We start from the raw sequence: 12,345 nt of genomic DNA on the forward strand, positions 1-12,345 counted from the left end.
CTAAGGGTTAGAAAGTTATTCAAACAGGCTAGTTCTGTCAAAAATATAGTATTTTAGCTCCTGTCTAGACTGCTGACCCTGGGCTGGTGAACAGGGTTGTATTTATGGCTATTTTCAGCTGATTCATTAGCTACACACAGATAGAGAAAAACTCTAGTGCTAAATACAGTTGATGAACCCTCAGCATCCCTTGTCCTATTCATTCCCTTCCTAAACAGAGTCAGTTCCTAGGGGCAAGAGGCACACACTTCGGTTGGTATTTACAGGACATTGCAATATTTCCAGGAGGAGAGCACTTGAAGGCAGGCAGTTCCTGTTGTGCATGGATGCACCTGTGTTTGTGTGTGTCTGGCTATGCTGTTCTCCAAAGCAGAAAGATAAGGGTGGGATTATCCTGTGTCTGCCAGCCACAGGCTTCTCAGACCTTTCTCTGAAGCATTTAGTACTGGCTAGTGTCAGACATGGGATACTGACCCTTGTGTCTAAGCGAGTCTGGCAGTTCCCATATTTCCAGGCACTGGACAGAAGCAAACTGTTTTCTAGTAGAGGGTGGCTCATATTTCTTGCCAACACTGACAGTCAAATGCTGCTTTCACATTCTGTCTTTCTCTTAGCATGAAACTTCAGGCTGAAGGTCAGGGGGTAGATCCTGGATGTTCCCATGCAAAGAAAATCAATTTTGATTTACGAAAGACAGAGTGGTCAGTGCAGAAGGTCACAGAATGGTTTCAGTTGCTCTTTGGGTTTAGAAATTTGAACAGGAAGGAGGGAGGGGGACAAACAAGGATGAATTGATGGAGCAGAGCTGTTTGCAAGCTGGCACAACAAGAGCATGAGGAGAGGCATAGACAGAGTCCATCTGCACTGGGGATGGACCTATCCCACTGTGCCAGAGCCCTAACTATGCTGAAATTTCATCAGTAGCTGTACTTTGGCCTCAGTTCGTCCCATTGTGAAGTGGGATGTCCATCAGGTTGGGATTTCAGATCTGACCAAACTCTCTTTACTTTATGCAGCAGTTTGATATCAGATATTTTGTTCTGAATGACTAAGGGACACAGAAAAGCAAAAAGTGGCCTGATTCCTTGCAGGAGGGTGAATAAAGATGCTTTTGAGCATGTCTCCTGTCAGCACGCAGCATGTGGAGAAGACATCTATCTGCTCCTTCTCCTTTCCATCTTCTTCCCTTCTTGCCTTTCTGCTTGCAGGCACATTGAGTGTAGCCTCTCAGTAATAACTGTGCATGGCTTCAAGTAGTAGCACCAGCCCCACTGCAAACATAGGCTGTGTTGCAGCTCTAACATATACGATGGAGCACAGCCATTCCCCGGGACCAGAGCAGTGTTGTTGTTTTGATTTAGCAACAGATTCCTCTCATGCCATCCAGTGCTCCATTAAATTCAGCAGGGTTACATCAGAAGCAGAAAATGAATCAGGATCTTAGTTTGTGATTTCACATTCAGTTAATATTTGGTGCTACTATAAATACTTTATTTGGCTGTGATTCTTATTTCCAGATATTTTTTTAAGCTCAGCTTTGCTTCTTTAGACCAAGAGCATGTGATGAGTCCCAGAATGCATGGTCATGGCTTGGGAAGGCAGGATAGCCCAGGCAGGGCTTGTTACTCTCCCCAGACTGCCTGCTGCCTTTCCATGATGGGCAAAAAAAAGCCCAAATGTTCAATTCAACCCAGGGTTTTTTAGAGTTCCCAGGAATTTCACCCCATGACTTTGACCTCTGACAAGAATGCTTAATTATTTCCAGCTCTCAAGCTGGGTCATGAACTGGCCCTTTGAAGAAGTTTCCTGCTATCCATAAAGGAGAGCTCCGATCTCCGGTCAGAGCAGAGTTTTCATTCCTTGAATGGAGGAGCTTCTTGAAACAGTGGGGTCCTGGAGATGGGTGGAAGAATTCAGCATTTTTTTTGTTTTGTTTTGTTTTGTTTTGTTTAGCAGTAGATGAATCATTGTTCCAAAATTCTTTCCTCTGTCCAGATTTTGTATCTCCCCAATTTTTCCTTTTCTACCACCTCCCCCAATGTTCTGGAATTTGAAATTGCTTGATTATAAAAACAGAATTTGTCTGCATGATGAGAATAAAAACTGTTCCACTCTTTTCTTATCTGCAGGGTTACACCTGAAGACTAACCAATATTTTATTCATCCACCTACATAAGCTGATTTATACTCCTGAAGTTTCGGTTGCAGCTTACAAATGTCTCTCTTTTCCTGGCCTGATGTACGGCATGCTTTCAGTATAAGGTAAGAGGATCTTTTCTTGTCACCTTTTCCTCTAATGCTTTCCATGCACTCCAGTTGATCAGGGGGTTGTTTCCCCTTCAATCAAAAAATAATACATATAAAACATGAGTTATGTCAGACTGTGCAATAAACTGGAAGCCGAGACCCCAGTGTGGGACAGGAGTGACTGAAACCGTTGGGGCCATACTTAGCCGGCAGCAAGGTCTGGCAGGAAGCACAGCTTTGCCTTCCTACTTTGCAGCTTTACCAGTAATTGCTTCTTTTCCCTTACATGGGAATGTGGTTGGTGGGGACATTCTTTCGAAATGAAAAGGCAGCTCTCAGTACCAAAAAACACTTGCCCATATTTCTAGTGTGATGTGCTGTAAGGAAGCAAAACAGAGCTGAAAAAAAAAAAAAAAAAAAGTAAAAGAAAAAAAAAAGAAAATAAAAAAACAAAAGTAAAAACTAGGATTTTATTGAAATCCCTGTTCTTAGGCTGGCTTCACAGCCCTGAGCAGCCTGCTGGATTTGTGGCAGAGCTGGTGCCCCTCTGAGGGCATGGTACCCGCAGCTAGGGCAGGACCAGGATTCAGTTAAAGCCTGTGGGATGCCAACAAGGAGCTGGGGGAGTAGGAATGGAAATACATGCATTAAGGACCATCAGAGGTAGCAGTGCTTGCATTTTTCTGGTCTGTGAAGAATGAATTGGTTTAGGCAGTGATGCTATTAAGCTCGTCTCAGCTAGCAGGAGGTAGCTGTAAGCATTGTCTGTCATCAAAGGCTGGGGCCCAGAGCTGGACCCAGGAAATTCCTGCCCATCCCTACTCACAGGGCTGCCAGCCTCTGCCGGGCTTACGTGTAGGAATGCAGACACGGAGAGGCAAGGGGAAAAACAAAATAATAACAATAACAAATCAGACAGAAAGCTTTGCAGGCCACAAGGCCTCATGAAAAGGGCTGCATTCAAGATAAGTCAGTTTAGCTGTAAGCACAAATGGCACTCTTGTAAGACAGCAGTGAAGCTCAGTTTCTGCAAGAAAAACAGTGATTAGTGGCAGTGCTGAAGTCTGTGTCTTGCAGGGTTCATCTGTTTTTACACTTCTGTCCTTTCAGTGTCCCCTGCCTGTACACAGTGACCTGAAAATGCCTCCTCCTACATTACCCTCACCAGCAGTCTTTGCAGCTGATGACTTGGATTTTCACATGTCCCTTCCTATAACTCTGTTCTTCCATTCAAGCTTGCAAACAATGAACTTTTTAAATTGCAATTCCATGCTGCCTGAGCCACACCCTCACCTGGAGACTGATTTGCACCCCTCTAGCAACGCTGAGCTGCTGAACTGCCAGTGTGGTACAAAGGTACATGGATGTTAAAAAAAACATCCTCCAATGTCTTTAGAATATTAGAAATGTCTTTAGACTATTAAAACCATCCTTTAATATCTTTACAATATTTTTCTTATTCTACAGAAGTAGCTAATACTTCTATTTTCTCAGAAGAAAACTCAACCACTTAATGTTTCTACTCCCCATAGTCTACTTGGTATTTTAAATAGCATGTTTCAGATCCTTTCTGTTTTCAAAGGAAAGAAGTTTTATGGCATAAATATTTTCCCTGTGAGGCTAGGAATCCAATGTGTTGGACACTATATTTTTAACAGTTATGGTATATTAGGTCATGGTCTTCTGTGGTTAGGTATGACATCAGGCCACCACAGAGCCATACCAGGAGAATCATGGGGGAGAAGCAGTGTTAACCTGATGGCCAGCAACACTCAGGGGAGTTTGAAAAAGCCAAAAGCTGGGTACCTTTTGGAATAATGTGTTCTTTCTCTGACAAAGCCAACCTGAGGTTACTTGTAAGCATGCACACTCACAAGATGTTTAGAGGAAGAGATGGGGTGAAGAGCATCACTGTGTGGATTTTGCAACTTTAGCAAGAGAATTTGCAAGGTAGGCAGCCAGAGTAAATCCTTGACAATTTGGTTGAGAGCTGAAGCTCTGTTTACTGCCTTTCCTAAATGAGAAAGGCAGCCCAAACTGTTAACAGGCCCTGCTCACAATCTGGTCCACTGGACCATCACCTTAGTCATTTCTATTATCTATTCCACCTGTTTTGTTTGTTTGCTTGTTTTCTTAATGCAGTGCTTGCAATTATTGGATCTTTCTACCAGCATCATGAGGAGGCAGGCCATAAAAACAACTTAACTCAGAAAGTAGACATGCCAGAGAGAATACCCAAGTGCCAGCCACCACCTGTGAGCTCAGTACAACTGCAGGTGGGCTGGTGGGGACAGACCCAGGCCCAGATGCCTGAGCGGGATCTCCTTCTGCTATTCATTGCTCTGGAGCAAAGGTTTCTTTAAGGTGTGTAATGTTTATGTACCCTTAGCAAGGATGCTTCAGTCTCATGTGATGCTGCCTTGTTCTGGGGGGAATGAAGACCTTAGCAGGGTCTGCCCCTCTGGCAAGCATGCGACCATCTGCAAAGCTTTGCATCTGCTGGTAAGGAGAAGAGTTGCTGTTTCCACAGAGTTCAGATCCTTAGGTTGTAGGCGATTGGTTTCATTTCTTTATTTTTGCAGAGCAAATACCTCATACATATATATATATATATACACACATATATATATATATATATATATATATATATACACACACACACACATATATATATATATATATATATATATATATATATATTTATTTTTATTTTGTCTGGGAATTGGCTGTTTCTGTTACAGATGCCTAACAGGACTTGTCTGCCTGGAAGGCCTTCTCATTTTTTCTAATTACAGTAATTAGGCTAATGAAAAAATATTTCTTTTACATGTAAGCTTTATCTCAGCTCAGATTAACTCTCTTGCTTTCCCAGCAGATGGTGAAGTGTTGTTCCACTGCTGCCCTTGTGTGTTAGAAGACAGATGCAACATGAAATATCTCTTACAAACCTCAGAGAACTCATATGATTGTGCATTTATGTTTGCATGCATGAAAAGAGCACCCTCAAACTATAAAGTAATCTTGCTTTCGGCATTTCTCAGTCCTTGAGTCCTCAGCTTGGTAAATTAAATAATGTCCTATTAGCGTGGATTTGTATTTGAGCACGTAATAAAGTGCCACCAAATGCTGATACCACTGGTTCTTACACATTTCTCAGATTAGATTTATCAACTAAACAGATACAGTTTTTCTTTTCCAAACGGAAAGAGACTTAAGATTCAGATGCATTTCATATGCTCGAGTTATGAACGCCTGCTATTCATACTCCATACTCTGCTGCCACTACTGCTCCTGTCCCTGGTAATGGCAGAGATCTCCGTAGAAATAGTGTAAAAAATGTGTAGCAATATTGAATATAAACTCATGAGTACTTGTTTCCAATATGCAGCTGAGACTGAAAAAAATTAAAGTTATTCATATAATTTCATGTGATCACTCAGGCCATTCAGACTTAACCAGTCTGGCTAGCATTTTGAATACAGACTATTCCTAGCAACATGCCTACAAAAGATACACAGCTCAGGGATTCATGTTAAAAATTTTTAGGGAAATCATTCTGAAAGAAAAATTTGCTTAAACAGATCGTCTTTCAGCTGTTCACAGACAATCTACAAACAGTAGGAAAATATGCTTATGGAGTGTAGTCTGTGGAACTGCAGCAGTTATTAGGTCAAGTCTAAACAAGTGCACTAGATTTTGATTTCCTTCTCCCGCTGTTTTCCCTTCTGAATTACTTGCACAAAAGCACCAACAAAATCAGATTTCACACAAAGGGATTCTTATCAGTCCCTTCCATGTTACACAGGGAGATGGAAGAGAAGATATTTCTGATGACATTTAAAGTTATTCTATTTCTAGATTGTTCAACAGATTCACCACTGCACAGGGAAGGAAATCAGCTCTTTTAACTCTGCCTATGGGACAAATCCCCAGGAGTCAAATCATTCGCTTTGCTCACAGTGAGTGTTTGCTCTCTGCTTTTGATTTCATACACAACTTGACACAAGCTTGCCAGGCGACTGCTATTCTTGTTAACTTGTTTTAATGTGCTCAGGGATTTTTCTTTTTTTCTTTTCTCTCTTTTTTTTTTTTTTCTTTATTTTTTTCTTTTGTTAGCTGGTTTTGTTTTGCACTGGGGTTTTGTGGACTCTCACAGTCAAGACCTCTGAGATAGTGCTAAAGTCCTGAATTACTTACTGCTCTCCTGAGTTCAGTGATACAGAGTCAATTAGGGGTTTGAAGGAGGTGTAAGACTCAAAAACAAAAACAAACAAACAAAACAGTAACAATCCCATTTTCTTATCAAAATGACAGAAATACACTAGGTTATACTCCCAGGAATGTCCTTGAGTGATGCACTGAATGCTGGAATCCAGTGGTTTGCTCCCAGGTTTTTAAGGTGCTTTCCTGAGAGGGGCTGAGGAGCGGGCCCTGGGAGCCCTATGTATTGCTGGCCATACCTCATGTGCTGTGCAGCCACCTCCGCTCTCCTGGGGTAGCCTTCAATGTGAGGCTGCCTCATGAACACCTCAAAGCTCTGTCATGCTGCGTCTGTGCTTTGTTTATGCCAGCCCCCATCTTGCAGAGCAGCAGGAGGAGGCCTGTGAGGAACACATGCATCATTAGCCCCTCCAACAAGTGCAAGATACTCAGTTTGCTTGGTGTTGAGTTGGGCTGGGCTGTACTTTGAAGCTCTCAAGGACAGGGAAATGTTACTCCCTTGCCTTGGGTTGTTGCAAAACAGCTTTTAATGGTTGACAAGTATTTATGAGAAAGTAAATAAGGAACTCTCTGGCTTTTCAGGGGAATATGTAGCGTGCCTTTTTGAAACCACTAAGTAACAATTATGCCCGTGGTTTTGCAAAGAAAACCTTCACTAAACACTGAAGAGAGGGACATGGTTTTGTGGGCCAGCAGGATACAGCTTTCCTTGCAGCAGCACAGGCAATGAGGGTGAGTTGCCTGTTATCTGCAGATGTTATGAATTGCACGGCCCCAGGATGTCCTAAAGAAAGAACATGTCCCAGTTGCAGCAGAAGTTTTGGAATTTAGTGGAGTGATAAGGTTCATTGTTAATCCAGCAGCAAAATCCTCTCCCTCCTGTGCTTTGTGACAAAGGTAGACAATAAATATTATGGGCTGGAAGCTCTATAAAAGAAGGCCTGGTTTTGCAGGCCCTGGTTTCAGGCCCCTAACAAGGGATTGCTTCAAGCTGTAAAAAGTGCAAATGCTCCTTGTTTAACCTATTTTCTCTGTCAGTCTTCTGATACCTCCAGCTGCTGTGTTCATGCCCTTCCTCAGCCAAAATGGAGCCAGGTGGAGAGAAAGCAAGGCTGTAGGCCTGGAGACTCCCTCCTCCCTCTTATAGACAGGGCTTGGAGAACACAGAAAATGTCAGAGAAAAGCAGGAGTGTCTCTTCCTTGGGCTGTTTTTCACCCTTTTGGTATGTACTTACCCCAAAATTTGATGATTGTTAATGTAAGTGTTCCTATGCTGAGGGTTTTACTTTCACAGTAGGAGGTTAAAGTTTCAGCTTCTGATGGATGTAGCTTTTCGTAACTATCAATAAAAGCAATGATTGAAGGTGGAGTCCTTGAACTCTAAATTGGCTAAAATCCAAGCATCTGCTTGCATTGGTGTGCTACAGTTTATATTTAGTCTAATCTCTGATTACAGACAGAGATTAGACAAGTGGTGCTGAGACTACTGAGTCATGTGATAATGGCCATAGGGAAGAGTATCAGTGTTTTGTTGCTAGGATGGTGCTCCTCATCTGAAGGAAGAAGCGTTGTCTCTTCCCTGATGCTGACAACTTTTCATGGCAGGACAGCCAGTTTTCCTCACTGGAGAAATGTGTCTGTCACTGTGTAAAACCAGTGTGCCTCCTACTTCATGCAACAAACAGTATATAAAAGACCATTCATTTGGATGACAGACAAATATGCTAACCCCCTGCAGCTGGGTTGTGATGAGAAGGATTGTGCTTGTTATTTTTTCAGACAATGCTTGGGCAGTTCTGGGTACACAAAATGTATGGAGTCCATAAGACTTCTGCTCTCCTCCCTTGCTCTTGAGGAGGGTGAATTTTGTGTTGTGAAAGACATGTTTTTACACTGTAAACTAGCTGTGGTGCAGCTACATCACCAAGGCTTAGGAAAACAAGTTTATTTTGCTATTTTTGATGGTGCATATTTGAGAGGGACTCATGGACCTTGTTTTTCATTCCAAGAAAACCTGTTTCTATTCTTATAGTTCAAGGAACTACATAATGTACCTAATGCTGAACTAGCTGTTGTATTGCCTGATACTACTTCTCAGGAAAGTCACACTAAAACCATTATAAGACTTGTGGCCAACCCAGGACTTCTGCTAGAGCAGGACAGTGGACCTCTTCCACTTGTATAACCAGTGCCTGACAGGCAAATTGTTTTCTGTGGTATGAGTCTAGACTGGAACGAATGGAAACAGTAAATGAAAATAGACAATTTCTGGGATGATGTGGTGGCAATTATGTGAATTAGCACCTGTTGCAGTACCAAGTAAGTTTGTGGGACCTTCACCTCTTCACCTCTCTAGCATTTTGCCTGCTCACACTTTCATCCCTCTTCCTCAGTGACAGGCATCTTGGAGGACAGATGAAGAGAAGAGGAGCTGCTGGTTGGTCATGATGCACCGCCTGGGATATTTTATTTTCTGCAGCTGATGTTGTGGTAATTTGTCCTGTCCCTGCTCCTGCCTTCTCCCCCACAGCCCTGTTGCACGCTGTTGTACTCCCATCACCCTGTAAACTCACAGCAAAGCCTTTCACTGGGGAATGGTCCTAAAAGGACTCTCCCAGTGTCTTCTGTCTCTGTAAGGTCTCTGTCGCGTGCCAATTCTGTTGTGGGGCTAAGTAGTACAACTGTGTAAATTTGCTTAGGGTTGCAATTATGTCCTCATAACCCTGATAGGTGGGACCATTTAAACATTAACTGTTGTGTGATGGACATAAAGGGTAATTATGGCAGGGTGTGATTGTTTTTGTCTAAACAAACATTCTCTTATGAACTTACATAAAATATTTGATAAGGGGGGAAAAAAACTTAGATTTTAAAAGAATTAAATTAAATTCATAACACAAATTTGAATTTGGAATGATGCCCTTCCCTGCCCCAACCAAACAGAGTATCTGCGTACTTAAACTAGAAGGTGACTGTCTGGGGATAATGAGACCCTTGTTCTGCTCTTGGTTGCACTTCTGGCTGTCAGGCTGAACTTCTGCAGGCAGCATCCCTTTTCCCCACTTAAAAAGGGTACAAAATGATATCAACCCAATTGGCAAAGTGCTTTGAGATCTACCTTTGAAAGGGCACTGTGGGTGGAGGGGTGAGCTGCTTTAGCAAATCTCAAATGCTGCAGGCTAGTACGCTACTTCAGCTTGGAAAATGTTACGTGACAAATTTGGGCAGGTTTTAGTATTTGTGAATCATTCACAGGGAATTCTTGTCTTCTTAAAATTCTTCCCTTATTTGTAGGTTTATGCTGGCTGGTTTACTAAATGGGCTGTTCTCAGACTTCGCTACACTTGTTAATCACTTATGTCTCTGTGTGAGTCACACAGCACCAGTTCTTGCACTTCCAAAGAAGATAAGGTAGAAGGAAGCAAAGCCCAGAGCTTGGTGTGGGATATGTTGAGGTGGCAGCTTCACTTCCTTGAGTGACTTGTGGCAGGTCAGAAGCTTGATAACAGCCAAGGACAAAGATGAGCTGTCATCTGGTGTGCATATGGAAGAACTCCTACTACAGACACTATTTGGCATACAAGACCTGAGCTAAGCACTTCATGTGAAAGCTTACTTCATTGGAAGCAAACTGAGATCATTTTCTTCATGGTTATTTCCTTGATAAAACAATCTGCAAACTATGACAACTCTTCCCCTTAGCAACTTTCCTTTTCTCCCACAGCTCCTATTGTATCAATTTTCTTATTCTATGTTCTGCTAAAAATGTGTTATTTTGAAACCTTCTGCTGGAAACAAAACCACAGCTATGTCCTGCTTGTGCTTTCTAATGACGTGGTTTGAAACCTTGTATATGGACACTCTGACCTTAACTGGTACTCAGACTGTGGTCTTCCATGAAAACACATAGCTGTCACTTGAAGGGAGATTAGTAATTCAATAAAATATCTTTTTATTATTGTTGTCACCTCACTAATGAAACAGATTTGCACTATATGCTACCAAAATTTCATTACAAACTATGCAATGTAATGACTAGTTTGTTTTGTTTTGTTTTGTTTTTAATACAAATTAGAGTTACAGTCTTTAAGACTTCAGATTATTTTTTTTTTGGTCCCCATTCCTAGTTACTGCAACTGTCGATAAAGAAGACAATCCAAATCTCTCAAAGCTCAGGAACATGGCAGAAAATAGTTCCCCAAAGGTCACAAGTCGTTCCTCTCTGTGAGAGAGGAGCAGAGGAAGAGATTAAAAGCTGACATGGGATGTTTGCAGCTAATGCTACTGTCGGTGTAGTGTTGGCAGCCTGTGGCTCTTGGGGTGCTCTGGAAAGCTGTACTCTCTGTTTAGCCCCAGAGCATGGTTTCCTCCATCCTTGTTTAGTCTCTCTGGATCCTCTTAAATGCCCTCTTGGGCCTTCTCTGGGCCCTCTTAGATGGCTGTGTATCAAGCACGGTGGTAGAGAGAAACTGCCTCCTCTTTCTTTTCTGCTTTCCCCTTCAGTAGATTTTATTCCCTGAATGAATGAAACAGGCTTAGTATCAGTTTTATTCCCAACAGTCCTTAATACTCAACTTAAACTCAAAACCTATACATATCCCTCATAGCCCACAGCTTTTTCTGGAGCTGAGGAAAAGCAGAACTGATGTCATGGGCTATTTTTATACAGTGATGTCTAAAATAATTGATTTTTGTAGCAGTGAATTGATTGCACTACACTTGTAAGTACTTGAATTTTATTTTTTCCATTTATATAAACTGAGAAATATGTTATATGAACTCAGATGGAGTGAGACTTTTTGTCTTTTTCTTTTTTTGGTTACCTTCCAGTTCTTAAGCCTCACTGCCACCCATCACCTCTTCCCCCAAGTCCTCCAGCAGAAAATGCCAAGGCAATGCCTGCCAGGGATGGACAGTGGCCTTTGGTCTTGGAATAAAAGCCAGGTGAGTAATCACATGAGACCCTCACACTCGCCAAGCAGCAAGGGCTGCAGAGAGGGTGGCTACCTTTGTCCACAGTCCCTGCTCCTCTTGCTGTGTATAGCTACTGAAGCTTAGCGTGGAGCAGCAACAACCCAGTATATAGACATCAAGAACTGAAATGCCTTGTTTCTGATGTACAGTGAAGGTGCCGTTAGCTATGTTGGAGGTAGGCTGGATGTTTTTTCCATTTCTGGTTTTCTTCTTTGCTTCTGAAGTGTTTAGGCAGCCAGTCTGTTCTCTGTCATCTCCCACTGTTGCTTTTTCTTTTTTTTTTTTTTCCTTAAAGCAATATTAAAAGTCCTTGTATCTTATTTTAGTATTAGAGAGTAGCCCAGCATGCAGTGTCCTGCCTGTTTGGGTTTAAAATTCTGCCAGCAAAGACACTGCTCCTGTTGTATGCTTGGCACCCTCTAGCTGCTTACAAGCAATCCCAGTGAGCACAGCACAGCCTTTGACTAGGAGACATCCATCAAAGTAAAGTTTTCATTTTTTCCTTTTTCTTTCAAGCAATTAAATGTCTGAAAAATAGAAGTTCACTAAATGGAGCACAGGATGCTGCTGAATCCAGGGCTGTTTTTTATTTAAAAAAAAAAAATATTGAAGTGGCACAGATGTTCTCCATCTTTGTTTCATAAAAGTCAAATCAAGGAAATCAAAATGTTTCAGATTTCATTCAGGCCCTGCTTTAGCAAGCATCTGCTATCCCGGGGAAATTGGTATGAATAAGGTGATGGACAGAGGACTCTCTTCCAAAAAGCTTCAGGAACCTGATGTCTGCTTTAGATGCTTCTGTCTAAATGCAGATCCCTAAAACCTTTCTGCTGTCCTAGGGGACATGGAAACCTAACTCTCAGCCTCAGCAATGTGCTGTTTTCAGGAGTCACAAATTCCTCT

General features: G+C 42.1%; 1 protein-coding gene across 13 annotated transcripts in view; it reads left to right on the forward strand.

The window, feature by feature from the left end:
• LOC106016194 (transmembrane protein 170B) overlaps positions 1-12,345 on the forward strand; it is a 56,235-nt gene that overhangs the window by 5,479 nt on the left and 38,411 nt on the right. For 2 of the 13 annotated variants that reach the window (XR_005263877.2, XR_005263872.2), the window contains exons 2-5: positions 2,130-2,262; positions 3,358-7,691; positions 8,862-8,958; positions 9,763-11,247. The gene's annotated coding sequence lies outside the window, so the exon portion shown is untranslated. Of the gene's footprint in view, positions 1-1,146; positions 2,263-3,357; positions 7,692-8,861; positions 8,959-9,762; positions 11,248-11,298; positions 11,413-12,345 lie in introns of those variants that run through there. The other 11 variants (XR_005263868.2, XR_005263875.2, XR_005263869.2 and 8 more) reach the window with 11 other exon arrangements.

This window comes from Anas platyrhynchos, chromosome 2, assembly GCF_047663525.1.
Source record: "Anas platyrhynchos isolate ZD024472 breed Pekin duck chromosome 2, IASCAAS_PekinDuck_T2T, whole genome shotgun sequence".
NCBI lineage: Eukaryota > Metazoa > Chordata > Aves > Anseriformes > Anatidae > Anas > Anas platyrhynchos.